This window comes from Ranitomeya imitator, unplaced genomic scaffold (genome assembly GCF_032444005.1).
Source record: "Ranitomeya imitator isolate aRanImi1 unplaced genomic scaffold, aRanImi1.pri SCAFFOLD_257, whole genome shotgun sequence".
Lineage (NCBI taxonomy): Eukaryota > Metazoa > Chordata > Amphibia > Anura > Dendrobatidae > Ranitomeya > Ranitomeya imitator.
The window spans coordinates 1-12,729 of record NW_027193808.1 but is presented as its reverse complement, the minus strand read 5'-3'; the positions used below and the strand labels follow the sequence as shown (position 1 = coordinate 12,729).

At 44.2% G+C, this 12,729-nt stretch overlaps 11 non-coding genes across 11 annotated transcripts; all 11 read left to right on the top strand.

Annotated features, from left to right (window-relative positions):
* Positions 1-775: 775 nt before the first annotated feature.
* Positions 776-958, top strand: LOC138654305 (U2 spliceosomal RNA). The gene has a single exon (XR_011316183.1). It is a non-coding gene; the product is annotated as a U2 spliceosomal RNA (small nuclear RNA).
* Positions 959-1,927: 969 nt separating this feature from the next.
* Positions 1,928-2,120, top strand: LOC138654308 (U2 spliceosomal RNA). The gene has a single exon (XR_011316185.1). It is a non-coding gene; the product is annotated as a U2 spliceosomal RNA (small nuclear RNA).
* A 969-nt stretch (positions 2,121-3,089) lies between these two features.
* LOC138654307 (U2 spliceosomal RNA) lies at positions 3,090-3,282 on the top strand. Its single transcript, XR_011316184.1, has one exon. It is a non-coding gene; the product is annotated as a U2 spliceosomal RNA (small nuclear RNA).
* Positions 3,283-4,251: 969 nt separating this feature from the next.
* LOC138654296 (U2 spliceosomal RNA) lies at positions 4,252-4,444 on the top strand. The gene has a single exon (XR_011316179.1). It is a non-coding gene; the product is annotated as a U2 spliceosomal RNA (small nuclear RNA).
* Positions 4,445-5,413: 969 nt separating this feature from the next.
* Positions 5,414-5,606, top strand: LOC138654285 (U2 spliceosomal RNA). The gene has a single exon (XR_011316178.1). It is a non-coding gene; the product is annotated as a U2 spliceosomal RNA (small nuclear RNA).
* Positions 5,607-6,575: 969 nt separating this feature from the next.
* LOC138654274 (U2 spliceosomal RNA) lies at positions 6,576-6,768 on the top strand. The gene has a single exon (XR_011316177.1). It is a non-coding gene; the product is annotated as a U2 spliceosomal RNA (small nuclear RNA).
* A 969-nt stretch (positions 6,769-7,737) lies between these two features.
* Positions 7,738-7,930, top strand: LOC138654349 (U2 spliceosomal RNA). The gene has a single exon (XR_011316224.1). It is a non-coding gene; the product is annotated as a U2 spliceosomal RNA (small nuclear RNA).
* Positions 7,931-8,899: 969 nt separating this feature from the next.
* On the top strand, positions 8,900-9,092 carry LOC138654338 (U2 spliceosomal RNA). Its single transcript, XR_011316213.1, has one exon. It is a non-coding gene; the product is annotated as a U2 spliceosomal RNA (small nuclear RNA).
* A 969-nt stretch (positions 9,093-10,061) lies between these two features.
* On the top strand, positions 10,062-10,254 carry LOC138654326 (U2 spliceosomal RNA). The gene has a single exon (XR_011316202.1). It is a non-coding gene; the product is annotated as a U2 spliceosomal RNA (small nuclear RNA).
* A 969-nt stretch (positions 10,255-11,223) lies between these two features.
* On the top strand, positions 11,224-11,416 carry LOC138654314 (U2 spliceosomal RNA). Its single transcript, XR_011316191.1, has one exon. It is a non-coding gene; the product is annotated as a U2 spliceosomal RNA (small nuclear RNA).
* Positions 11,417-12,385: 969 nt separating this feature from the next.
* LOC138654268 (U2 spliceosomal RNA) lies at positions 12,386-12,578 on the top strand. Its single transcript, XR_011316176.1, has one exon. It is a non-coding gene; the product is annotated as a U2 spliceosomal RNA (small nuclear RNA).
* Positions 12,579-12,729: the final 151 nt, after the last annotated feature.

Below are 12,729 nucleotides of genomic sequence, written 5' to 3'. Positions count from 1 at the left end.
GAAGTAAGGAAGAGAATGAGAGCAAATGAGATTGAATGTAACATCAACGATTTGAGGTTCAATGAGGTAACGGATACATGGGAAAAGTTGGGTACAAGTGGAATGTCAAATAAACAGAAGGATGTAGTATGGATGGCCATGCATGATATACTGCCTGTAAGAGAGGTGCAAAAAAGAAGGGATCTGATTAGAACGAATGTATGTCCGAGAGATGGGTGCGGTGCGAGTGAAACTGTGAGACATGTGATGTGGGACTGTGATTATGCGTATAGTGTGTGGAAAGGTGTGGGTGGTCTTTGTAAAGAACTAGCAGGTGTAAATTACATTAATTGGAGGGTAGCAATGTTTGGAATGGGGGCATGTGGTAAGATGAATGAAAGAATTTTATGGCTGATAATGGTATGTGTAATGGAAAGCTTATGGGATGTGAGAAATTTGGGATTATTCAAGAGAAAAATGATCCCGGTAAATGATTGTATAAGGTTAATACTATCTAGACTATATGTGATGTACAAATGGGACAAGAGTAGAGGTGGTGAAGGATTGGACGCTGAAGGCATCTGGAAGGTAATGAAATGGCATTATATGGTGAAGTACCAGTAACTTCAAAACCCTAGTGTGTTCTTTGTTTATCATACATGTTATTTCTATCCCTGTTTTTGGAAATATTCTTGAGTTAAAAAAATAAAGAATAACCATGATGATGAGTTATATTTAAGCAACAACAATGAGTTTTTCGGAAGACTTACATACTGTTGTTTATAAAACAACCTGAATGGTTTTAAAAAAAAAAAAAAAAAAAAAATCTGTTCTTATCAGTTTAATATCTGATACGTCCCCCATGTGGGGACCATATATTAAATGGCTTTTTGGAACAGGGAGCTGGAAATGGAGCTTGCTCTGTCCACTCCACGCATTGACCCGCTATTGCAGTCTCTCCGGGAACAGTGCACTCCTTCTCTGATCCGGTTTCTAAAAACAGATTGAATGGAAATTAATCAGCACAGTAAGTTGTCTTGGAACCCTAGATGGGAATTTATTTCAGGGTTGTTAAGGAAGCACATTTCACATGCCGCTGGCTGCCAAATGTAGCATGCTGCTCGATTTCACTTGCCTAATTGCAACATTTTGTGTGCCTTGCTTTCACCTCTGTATGTATGTATGTATGTATGTATGTATGTATGTATGTATGTATGTATGTCAAGCATTGCATTGCATTCAATAGGCAATCAATCAATCAATCAGGCAATCAATTTTCAGTCTTTCCTGGTTGCTGCCACAGGTGTGTTAAGATGTAGGCCTGAATTAGGCCTTTCTTACAGTGTAGCAAATATACTGTGCCATCTACAGAATTAGGCCCCTGCCTGCTGTCAGCACTTGGTATTTAAATTGAAGCATCCAATGAGTAGTTCTGCCATACATACCACATTTGTGACCACCGATCATGAATTCTTTTGGAAGACATTGTTTACCTCTTGTGGACCACCGACTTTGAAATGCGGTGTATGATAGGTATTTGAAAAAAAGGAAAACTGGTGTCTGTGCTGATCTCGAATCTGCTAGTCTTGTGTCTTGTAGATACACCTGTGTGAGGAGTATTCTAATGCTTTTGACCAACCAGGTGCGCTGCCTGCAGTCGATAGAATCTTAGCACGGAACCTTCACCTGCAGTCACAATGGGGATGGTGGGTGTGTCAAAGTGGGCAGAGTTATGCAGATTCAAAACGCGTTGGGCGCAGCTTCAACGAGCACACACAGACACACACAGCCAAACAACCGACCAAAACCCAAGCACACCCGAACTGTCATTGAGAATGCATCCAGAGTTTCTGAAAATGTCTTCCTTGCGGCAATCTTTGGCTAGGTCTCCACAATGGGTGTCGGTTGTAGGCCTGGGTGCGTCTGAAATGGCCAACCATTTCAGGCCATCGCTTCTCGGCCTCCTATGGCTAAGATCAAGTGTAGTATCTGTTCTTATCAGTTTAATATCTGATACGTCCCCCATGTGGGGACCATATATTAAATGGCTTTTTGGAACAGGGAGCTGGAAATGGAGCTTGCTCTGTCCACTCCACGCATTGACCCGCTATTGCAGTCTCTCCGGGAACAGTGCACTCCTTCTCTGATCCGGTTTCTAAAAACAGATTGAATGGAAATTAATCAGCACAGTAAGTTGTCTTGGAACCCTAGATGGGAATTTATTTCAGGGTTGTTAAGGAAGCACATTTCACATGCCGCTGGCTGCCAAATGTAGCATGCTGCTCGATTTCACTTGCCTAATTGCAACATTTTGTGTGCCTTGCTTTCACCTCTGTATGTATGTATGTATGTATGTATGTATGTATGTATGTATGTATGTATGTCAAGCATTGCATTGCATTCAATAGGCAATCAATCAATCAATCAGGCAATCAATTTTCAGTCTTTCCTGGTTGCTGCCACAGGTGTGTTAAGATGTAGGCCTGAATTAGGCCTTTCTTACAGTGTAGCAAATATACTGTGCCATCTACAGAATTAGGCCCCTGCCTGCTGTCAGCACTTGGTATTTAAATTGAAGCATCCAATGAGTAGTTCTGCCATACATACCACATTTGTGACCACCGATCATGAATTCTTTTGGAAGACATTGTTTACCTCTTGTGGACCACCGACTTTGAAATGCGGTGTATGATAGGTATTTGAAAAAAAGGAAAACTGGTGTCTGTGCTGATCTCGAATCTGCTAGTCTTGTGTCTTGTAGATACACCTGTGTGAGGAGTATTCTAATGCTTTTGACCAACCAGGTGCGCTGCCTGCAGTCGATAGAATCTTAGCACGGAACCTTCACCTGCAGTCACAATGGGGATGGTGGGTGTGTCAAAGTGGGCAGAGTTATGCAGATTCAAAACGCGTTGGGCGCAGCTTCAACGAGCACACACAGACACACACAGCCAAACAACCGACCAAAACCCAAGCACACCCGAACTGTCATTGAGAATGCATCCAGAGTTTCTGAAAATGTCTTCCTTGCGGCAATCTTTGGCTAGGTCTCCACAATGGGTGTCGGTTGTAGGCCTGGGTGCGTCTGAAATGGCCAACCATTTCAGGCCATCGCTTCTCGGCCTCCTATGGCTAAGATCAAGTGTAGTATCTGTTCTTATCAGTTTAATATCTGATACGTCCCCCATGTGGGGACCATATATTAAATGGCTTTTTGGAACAGGGAGCTGGAAATGGAGCTTGCTCTGTCCACTCCACGCATTGACCCGCTATTGCAGTCTCTCCGGGAACAGTGCACTCCTTCTCTGATCCGGTTTCTAAAAACAGATTGAATGGAAATTAATCAGCACAGTAAGTTGTCTTGGAACCCTAGATGGGAATTTATTTCAGGGTTGTTAAGGAAGCACATTTCACATGCCGCTGGCTGCCAAATGTAGCATGCTGCTCGATTTCACTTGCCTAATTGCAACATTTTGTGTGCCTTGCTTTCACCTCTGTATGTATGTATGTATGTATGTATGTATGTATGTATGTATGTATGTATGTCAAGCATTGCATTGCATTCAATAGGCAATCAATCAATCAATCAGGCAATCAATTTTCAGTCTTTCCTGGTTGCTGCCACAGGTGTGTTAAGATGTAGGCCTGAATTAGGCCTTTCTTACAGTGTAGCAAATATACTGTGCCATCTACAGAATTAGGCCCCTGCCTGCTGTCAGCACTTGGTATTTAAATTGAAGCATCCAATGAGTAGTTCTGCCATACATACCACATTTGTGACCACCGATCATGAATTCTTTTGGAAGACATTGTTTACCTCTTGTGGACCACCGACTTTGAAATGCGGTGTATGATAGGTATTTGAAAAAAAGGAAAACTGGTGTCTGTGCTGATCTCGAATCTGCTAGTCTTGTGTCTTGTAGATACACCTGTGTGAGGAGTATTCTAATGCTTTTGACCAACCAGGTGCGCTGCCTGCAGTCGATAGAATCTTAGCACGGAACCTTCACCTGCAGTCACAATGGGGATGGTGGGTGTGTCAAAGTGGGCAGAGTTATGCAGATTCAAAACGCGTTGGGCGCAGCTTCAACGAGCACACACAGACACACACAGCCAAACAACCGACCAAAACCCAAGCACACCCGAACTGTCATTGAGAATGCATCCAGAGTTTCTGAAAATGTCTTCCTTGCGGCAATCTTTGGCTAGGTCTCCACAATGGGTGTCGGTTGTAGGCCTGGGTGCGTCTGAAATGGCCAACCATTTCAGGCCATCGCTTCTCGGCCTCCTATGGCTAAGATCAAGTGTAGTATCTGTTCTTATCAGTTTAATATCTGATACGTCCCCCATGTGGGGACCATATATTAAATGGCTTTTTGGAACAGGGAGCTGGAAATGGAGCTTGCTCTGTCCACTCCACGCATTGACCCGCTATTGCAGTCTCTCCGGGAACAGTGCACTCCTTCTCTGATCCGGTTTCTAAAAACAGATTGAATGGAAATTAATCAGCACAGTAAGTTGTCTTGGAACCCTAGATGGGAATTTATTTCAGGGTTGTTAAGGAAGCACATTTCACATGCCGCTGGCTGCCAAATGTAGCATGCTGCTCGATTTCACTTGCCTAATTGCAACATTTTGTGTGCCTTGCTTTCACCTCTGTATGTATGTATGTATGTATGTATGTATGTATGTATGTATGTATGTATGTCAAGCATTGCATTGCATTCAATAGGCAATCAATCAATCAATCAGGCAATCAATTTTCAGTCTTTCCTGGTTGCTGCCACAGGTGTGTTAAGATGTAGGCCTGAATTAGGCCTTTCTTACAGTGTAGCAAATATACTGTGCCATCTACAGAATTAGGCCCCTGCCTGCTGTCAGCACTTGGTATTTAAATTGAAGCATCCAATGAGTAGTTCTGCCATACATACCACATTTGTGACCACCGATCATGAATTCTTTTGGAAGACATTGTTTACCTCTTGTGGACCACCGACTTTGAAATGCGGTGTATGATAGGTATTTGAAAAAAAGGAAAACTGGTGTCTGTGCTGATCTCGAATCTGCTAGTCTTGTGTCTTGTAGATACACCTGTGTGAGGAGTATTCTAATGCTTTTGACCAACCAGGTGCGCTGCCTGCAGTCGATAGAATCTTAGCACGGAACCTTCACCTGCAGTCACAATGGGGATGGTGGGTGTGTCAAAGTGGGCAGAGTTATGCAGATTCAAAACGCGTTGGGCGCAGCTTCAACGAGCACACACAGACACACACAGCCAAACAACCGACCAAAACCCAAGCACACCCGAACTGTCATTGAGAATGCATCCAGAGTTTCTGAAAATGTCTTCCTTGCGGCAATCTTTGGCTAGGTCTCCACAATGGGTGTCGGTTGTAGGCCTGGGTGCGTCTGAAATGGCCAACCATTTCAGGCCATCGCTTCTCGGCCTCCTATGGCTAAGATCAAGTGTAGTATCTGTTCTTATCAGTTTAATATCTGATACGTCCCCCATGTGGGGACCATATATTAAATGGCTTTTTGGAACAGGGAGCTGGAAATGGAGCTTGCTCTGTCCACTCCACGCATTGACCCGCTATTGCAGTCTCTCCGGGAACAGTGCACTCCTTCTCTGATCCGGTTTCTAAAAACAGATTGAATGGAAATTAATCAGCACAGTAAGTTGTCTTGGAACCCTAGATGGGAATTTATTTCAGGGTTGTTAAGGAAGCACATTTCACATGCCGCTGGCTGCCAAATGTAGCATGCTGCTCGATTTCACTTGCCTAATTGCAACATTTTGTGTGCCTTGCTTTCACCTCTGTATGTATGTATGTATGTATGTATGTATGTATGTATGTATGTATGTATGTCAAGCATTGCATTGCATTCAATAGGCAATCAATCAATCAATCAGGCAATCAATTTTCAGTCTTTCCTGGTTGCTGCCACAGGTGTGTTAAGATGTAGGCCTGAATTAGGCCTTTCTTACAGTGTAGCAAATATACTGTGCCATCTACAGAATTAGGCCCCTGCCTGCTGTCAGCACTTGGTATTTAAATTGAAGCATCCAATGAGTAGTTCTGCCATACATACCACATTTGTGACCACCGATCATGAATTCTTTTGGAAGACATTGTTTACCTCTTGTGGACCACCGACTTTGAAATGCGGTGTATGATAGGTATTTGAAAAAAAGGAAAACTGGTGTCTGTGCTGATCTCGAATCTGCTAGTCTTGTGTCTTGTAGATACACCTGTGTGAGGAGTATTCTAATGCTTTTGACCAACCAGGTGCGCTGCCTGCAGTCGATAGAATCTTAGCACGGAACCTTCACCTGCAGTCACAATGGGGATGGTGGGTGTGTCAAAGTGGGCAGAGTTATGCAGATTCAAAACGCGTTGGGCGCAGCTTCAACGAGCACACACAGACACACACAGCCAAACAACCGACCAAAACCCAAGCACACCCGAACTGTCATTGAGAATGCATCCAGAGTTTCTGAAAATGTCTTCCTTGCGGCAATCTTTGGCTAGGTCTCCACAATGGGTGTCGGTTGTAGGCCTGGGTGCGTCTGAAATGGCCAACCATTTCAGGCCATCGCTTCTCGGCCTCCTATGGCTAAGATCAAGTGTAGTATCTGTTCTTATCAGTTTAATATCTGATACGTCCCCCATGTGGGGACCATATATTAAATGGCTTTTTGGAACAGGGAGCTGGAAATGGAGCTTGCTCTGTCCACTCCACGCATTGACCCGCTATTGCAGTCTCTCCGGGAACAGTGCACTCCTTCTCTGATCCGGTTTCTAAAAACAGATTGAATGGAAATTAATCAGCACAGTAAGTTGTCTTGGAACCCTAGATGGGAATTTATTTCAGGGTTGTTAAGGAAGCACATTTCACATGCCGCTGGCTGCCAAATGTAGCATGCTGCTCGATTTCACTTGCCTAATTGCAACATTTTGTGTGCCTTGCTTTCACCTCTGTATGTATGTATGTATGTATGTATGTATGTATGTATGTATGTATGTATGTCAAGCATTGCATTGCATTCAATAGGCAATCAATCAATCAATCAGGCAATCAATTTTCAGTCTTTCCTGGTTGCTGCCACAGGTGTGTTAAGATGTAGGCCTGAATTAGGCCTTTCTTACAGTGTAGCAAATATACTGTGCCATCTACAGAATTAGGCCCCTGCCTGCTGTCAGCACTTGGTATTTAAATTGAAGCATCCAATGAGTAGTTCTGCCATACATACCACATTTGTGACCACCGATCATGAATTCTTTTGGAAGACATTGTTTACCTCTTGTGGACCACCGACTTTGAAATGCGGTGTATGATAGGTATTTGAAAAAAAGGAAAACTGGTGTCTGTGCTGATCTCGAATCTGCTAGTCTTGTGTCTTGTAGATACACCTGTGTGAGGAGTATTCTAATGCTTTTGACCAACCAGGTGCGCTGCCTGCAGTCGATAGAATCTTAGCACGGAACCTTCACCTGCAGTCACAATGGGGATGGTGGGTGTGTCAAAGTGGGCAGAGTTATGCAGATTCAAAACGCGTTGGGCGCAGCTTCAACGAGCACACACAGACACACACAGCCAAACAACCGACCAAAACCCAAGCACACCCGAACTGTCATTGAGAATGCATCCAGAGTTTCTGAAAATGTCTTCCTTGCGGCAATCTTTGGCTAGGTCTCCACAATGGGTGTCGGTTGTAGGCCTGGGTGCGTCTGAAATGGCCAACCATTTCAGGCCATCGCTTCTCGGCCTCCTATGGCTAAGATCAAGTGTAGTATCTGTTCTTATCAGTTTAATATCTGATACGTCCCCCATGTGGGGACCATATATTAAATGGCTTTTTGGAACAGGGAGCTGGAAATGGAGCTTGCTCTGTCCACTCCACGCATTGACCCGCTATTGCAGTCTCTCCGGGAACAGTGCACTCCTTCTCTGATCCGGTTTCTAAAAACAGATTGAATGGAAATTAATCAGCACAGTAAGTTGTCTTGGAACCCTAGATGGGAATTTATTTCAGGGTTGTTAAGGAAGCACATTTCACATGCCGCTGGCTGCCAAATGTAGCATGCTGCTCGATTTCACTTGCCTAATTGCAACATTTTGTGTGCCTTGCTTTCACCTCTGTATGTATGTATGTATGTATGTATGTATGTATGTATGTATGTATGTATGTCAAGCATTGCATTGCATTCAATAGGCAATCAATCAATCAATCAGGCAATCAATTTTCAGTCTTTCCTGGTTGCTGCCACAGGTGTGTTAAGATGTAGGCCTGAATTAGGCCTTTCTTACAGTGTAGCAAATATACTGTGCCATCTACAGAATTAGGCCCCTGCCTGCTGTCAGCACTTGGTATTTAAATTGAAGCATCCAATGAGTAGTTCTGCCATACATACCACATTTGTGACCACCGATCATGAATTCTTTTGGAAGACATTGTTTACCTCTTGTGGACCACCGACTTTGAAATGCGGTGTATGATAGGTATTTGAAAAAAAGGAAAACTGGTGTCTGTGCTGATCTCGAATCTGCTAGTCTTGTGTCTTGTAGATACACCTGTGTGAGGAGTATTCTAATGCTTTTGACCAACCAGGTGCGCTGCCTGCAGTCGATAGAATCTTAGCACGGAACCTTCACCTGCAGTCACAATGGGGATGGTGGGTGTGTCAAAGTGGGCAGAGTTATGCAGATTCAAAACGCGTTGGGCGCAGCTTCAACGAGCACACACAGACACACACAGCCAAACAACCGACCAAAACCCAAGCACACCCGAACTGTCATTGAGAATGCATCCAGAGTTTCTGAAAATGTCTTCCTTGCGGCAATCTTTGGCTAGGTCTCCACAATGGGTGTCGGTTGTAGGCCTGGGTGCGTCTGAAATGGCCAACCATTTCAGGCCATCGCTTCTCGGCCTCCTATGGCTAAGATCAAGTGTAGTATCTGTTCTTATCAGTTTAATATCTGATACGTCCCCCATGTGGGGACCATATATTAAATGGCTTTTTGGAACAGGGAGCTGGAAATGGAGCTTGCTCTGTCCACTCCACGCATTGACCCGCTATTGCAGTCTCTCCGGGAACAGTGCACTCCTTCTCTGATCCGGTTTCTAAAAACAGATTGAATGGAAATTAATCAGCACAGTAAGTTGTCTTGGAACCCTAGATGGGAATTTATTTCAGGGTTGTTAAGGAAGCACATTTCACATGCCGCTGGCTGCCAAATGTAGCATGCTGCTCGATTTCACTTGCCTAATTGCAACATTTTGTGTGCCTTGCTTTCACCTCTGTATGTATGTATGTATGTATGTATGTATGTATGTATGTATGTATGTATGTCAAGCATTGCATTGCATTCAATAGGCAATCAATCAATCAATCAGGCAATCAATTTTCAGTCTTTCCTGGTTGCTGCCACAGGTGTGTTAAGATGTAGGCCTGAATTAGGCCTTTCTTACAGTGTAGCAAATATACTGTGCCATCTACAGAATTAGGCCCCTGCCTGCTGTCAGCACTTGGTATTTAAATTGAAGCATCCAATGAGTAGTTCTGCCATACATACCACATTTGTGACCACCGATCATGAATTCTTTTGGAAGACATTGTTTACCTCTTGTGGACCACCGACTTTGAAATGCGGTGTATGATAGGTATTTGAAAAAAAGGAAAACTGGTGTCTGTGCTGATCTCGAATCTGCTAGTCTTGTGTCTTGTAGATACACCTGTGTGAGGAGTATTCTAATGCTTTTGACCAACCAGGTGCGCTGCCTGCAGTCGATAGAATCTTAGCACGGAACCTTCACCTGCAGTCACAATGGGGATGGTGGGTGTGTCAAAGTGGGCAGAGTTATGCAGATTCAAAACGCGTTGGGCGCAGCTTCAACGAGCACACACAGACACACACAGCCAAACAACCGACCAAAACCCAAGCACACCCGAACTGTCATTGAGAATGCATCCAGAGTTTCTGAAAATGTCTTCCTTGCGGCAATCTTTGGCTAGGTCTCCACAATGGGTGTCGGTTGTAGGCCTGGGTGCGTCTGAAATGGCCAACCATTTCAGGCCATCGCTTCTCGGCCTCCTATGGCTAAGATCAAGTGTAGTATCTGTTCTTATCAGTTTAATATCTGATACGTCCCCCATGTGGGGACCATATATTAAATGGCTTTTTGGAACAGGGAGCTGGAAATGGAGCTTGCTCTGTCCACTCCACGCATTGACCCGCTATTGCAGTCTCTCCGGGAACAGTGCACTCCTTCTCTGATCCGGTTTCTAAAAACAGATTGAATGGAAATTAATCAGCACAGTAAGTTGTCTTGGAACCCTAGATGGGAATTTATTTCAGGGTTGTTAAGGAAGCACATTTCACATGCCGCTGGCTGCCAAATGTAGCATGCTGCTCGATTTCACTTGCCTAATTGCAACATTTTGTGTGCCTTGCTTTCACCTCTGTATGTATGTATGTATGTATGTATGTATGTATGTATGTATGTATGTATGTCAAGCATTGCATTGCATTCAATAGGCAATCAATCAATCAATCAGGCAATCAATTTTCAGTCTTTCCTGGTTGCTGCCACAGGTGTGTTAAGATGTAGGCCTGAATTAGGCCTTTCTTACAGTGTAGCAAATATACTGTGCCATCTACAGAATTAGGCCCCTGCCTGCTGTCAGCACTTGGTATTTAAATTGAAGCATCCAATGAGTAGTTCTGCCATACATACCACATTTGTGACCACCGATCATGAATTCTTTTGGAAGACATTGTTTACCTCTTGTGGACCACCGACTTTGAAATGCGGTGTATGATAGGTATTTGAAAAAAAGGAAAACTGGTGTCTGTGCTGATCTCGAATCTGCTAGTCTTGTGTCTTGTAGATACACCTGTGTGAGGAGTATTCTAATGCTTTTGACCAACCAGGTGCGCTGCCTGCAGTCGATAGAATCTTAGCACGGAACCTTCACCTGCAGTCACAATGGGGATGGTGGGTGTGTCAAAGTGGGCAGAGTTATGCAGATTCAAAACGCGTTGGGCGCAGCTTCAACGAGCACACACAGACACACACAGCCAAACAACCGACCAAAACCCAAGCACACCCGAACTGTCATTGAGAATGCATCCAGAGTTTCTGAAAATGTCTTCCTTGCGGCAATCTTTGGCTAGGTCTCCACAATGGGTGTCGGTTGTAGGCCTGGGTGCGTCTGAAATGGCCAACCATTTCAGGCCATCGCTTCTCGGCCTCCTATGGCTAAGATCAAGTGTAGTATCTGTTCTTATCAGTTTAATATCTGATACGTCCCCCATGTGGGGACCATATATTAAATGGCTTTTTGGAACAGGGAGCTGGAAATGGAGCTTGCTCTGTCCACTCCACGCATTGACCCGCTATTGCAGTCTCTCCGGGAACAGTGCACTCCTTCTCTGATCCGGTTTCTAAAAACAGATTGAATGGAAATTAATCAGCACAGTAAGTTGTCTTGGAACCCTAGATGGGAATTTATTTCAGGGTTGTTAAGGAAGCACATTTCACATGCCGCTGGCTGCCAAATGTAGCATGCTGCTCGATTTCACTTGCCTAATTGCAACATTTTGTGTGCCTTGCTTTCACCTCTGTATGTATGTATGTATGTATGTATGTATGTATGTATGTATGTATGTATGTCAAGCATTGCATTGCATTCAATAGGCAATCAATCAATCAATCAGGCAATCAATTTTCAGTCTTTCCTGGTTGCTGCCACAGGTGTGTTAAGATGTAGGCCTGAATTAGGCCTTTCTTACAGTGTAGCAAATATACTGTGCCATCTACAGAATTAGGCCCCTGCCTGCTGTCAGCACTTGGTATTTAAATTGAAGCATCCAATGAGTAGTTCTGCCATACATACCACATTTGTGACCACCGATCATGAATTCTTTTGGAAGACATTGTTTACCTCTTGTGGACCACCGACTTTGAAATGCGGTGTATGATAGGTATTTGAAAAAAAGGAAAACTGGTGTCTGTGCTGATCTCGAATCTGCTAGTCTTGTGTCTTGTAGATACACCTGTGTGAGGAGTATTCTAATGCTTTTGACCAACCAGGTGCGCTGCCTGCAGTCGATAGAATCTTAGCACGGAACCTTCACCTGCAGTCACAATGGGGATGGTGGGTGTGTCAAAGTGGGCAGAGTTATGCAGATTCAAAACGCGTTGGGCGCAGCTTCAACGAGCACACACAGACACACACAGCCAAACAACCGACCAAAACCCAAGCACACCCGAACTGTCATTGAGAATGCATCCAGAGTTTCTGAAAATGTCTTCCTTGCGGCAATCTTTGGCTAGGTCTCCACAATGGGTGTCGGTTGTAGGCCTGGGTGCGTCTGAAATGGCCAACCATTTCAGGCCATCGCTTCTCGGCCTCCTATGGCTAAGATCAAGTGTAGTATCTGTTCTTATCAGTTTAATATCTGATACGTCCCCCATGTGGGGACCATATATTAAATGGCTTTTTGGAACAGGGAGCTGGAAATGGAGCTTGCTCTGTCCACTCCACGCATTGACCCGCTATTGCAGTCTCTCCGGGAACAGTGCACTCCTTCTCTGATCCGGTTTCTAAAAACAGATTGAATGGAAATTAATCAGCACAGTAAGTTGTCTTGGAACCCTAGATGGGAATTTATTTCAGGGTTGTTAAGGAAGCACATTTCACATGCCGCTGGCTGCCAAATGTAGCATGCTGCTCGATTTCA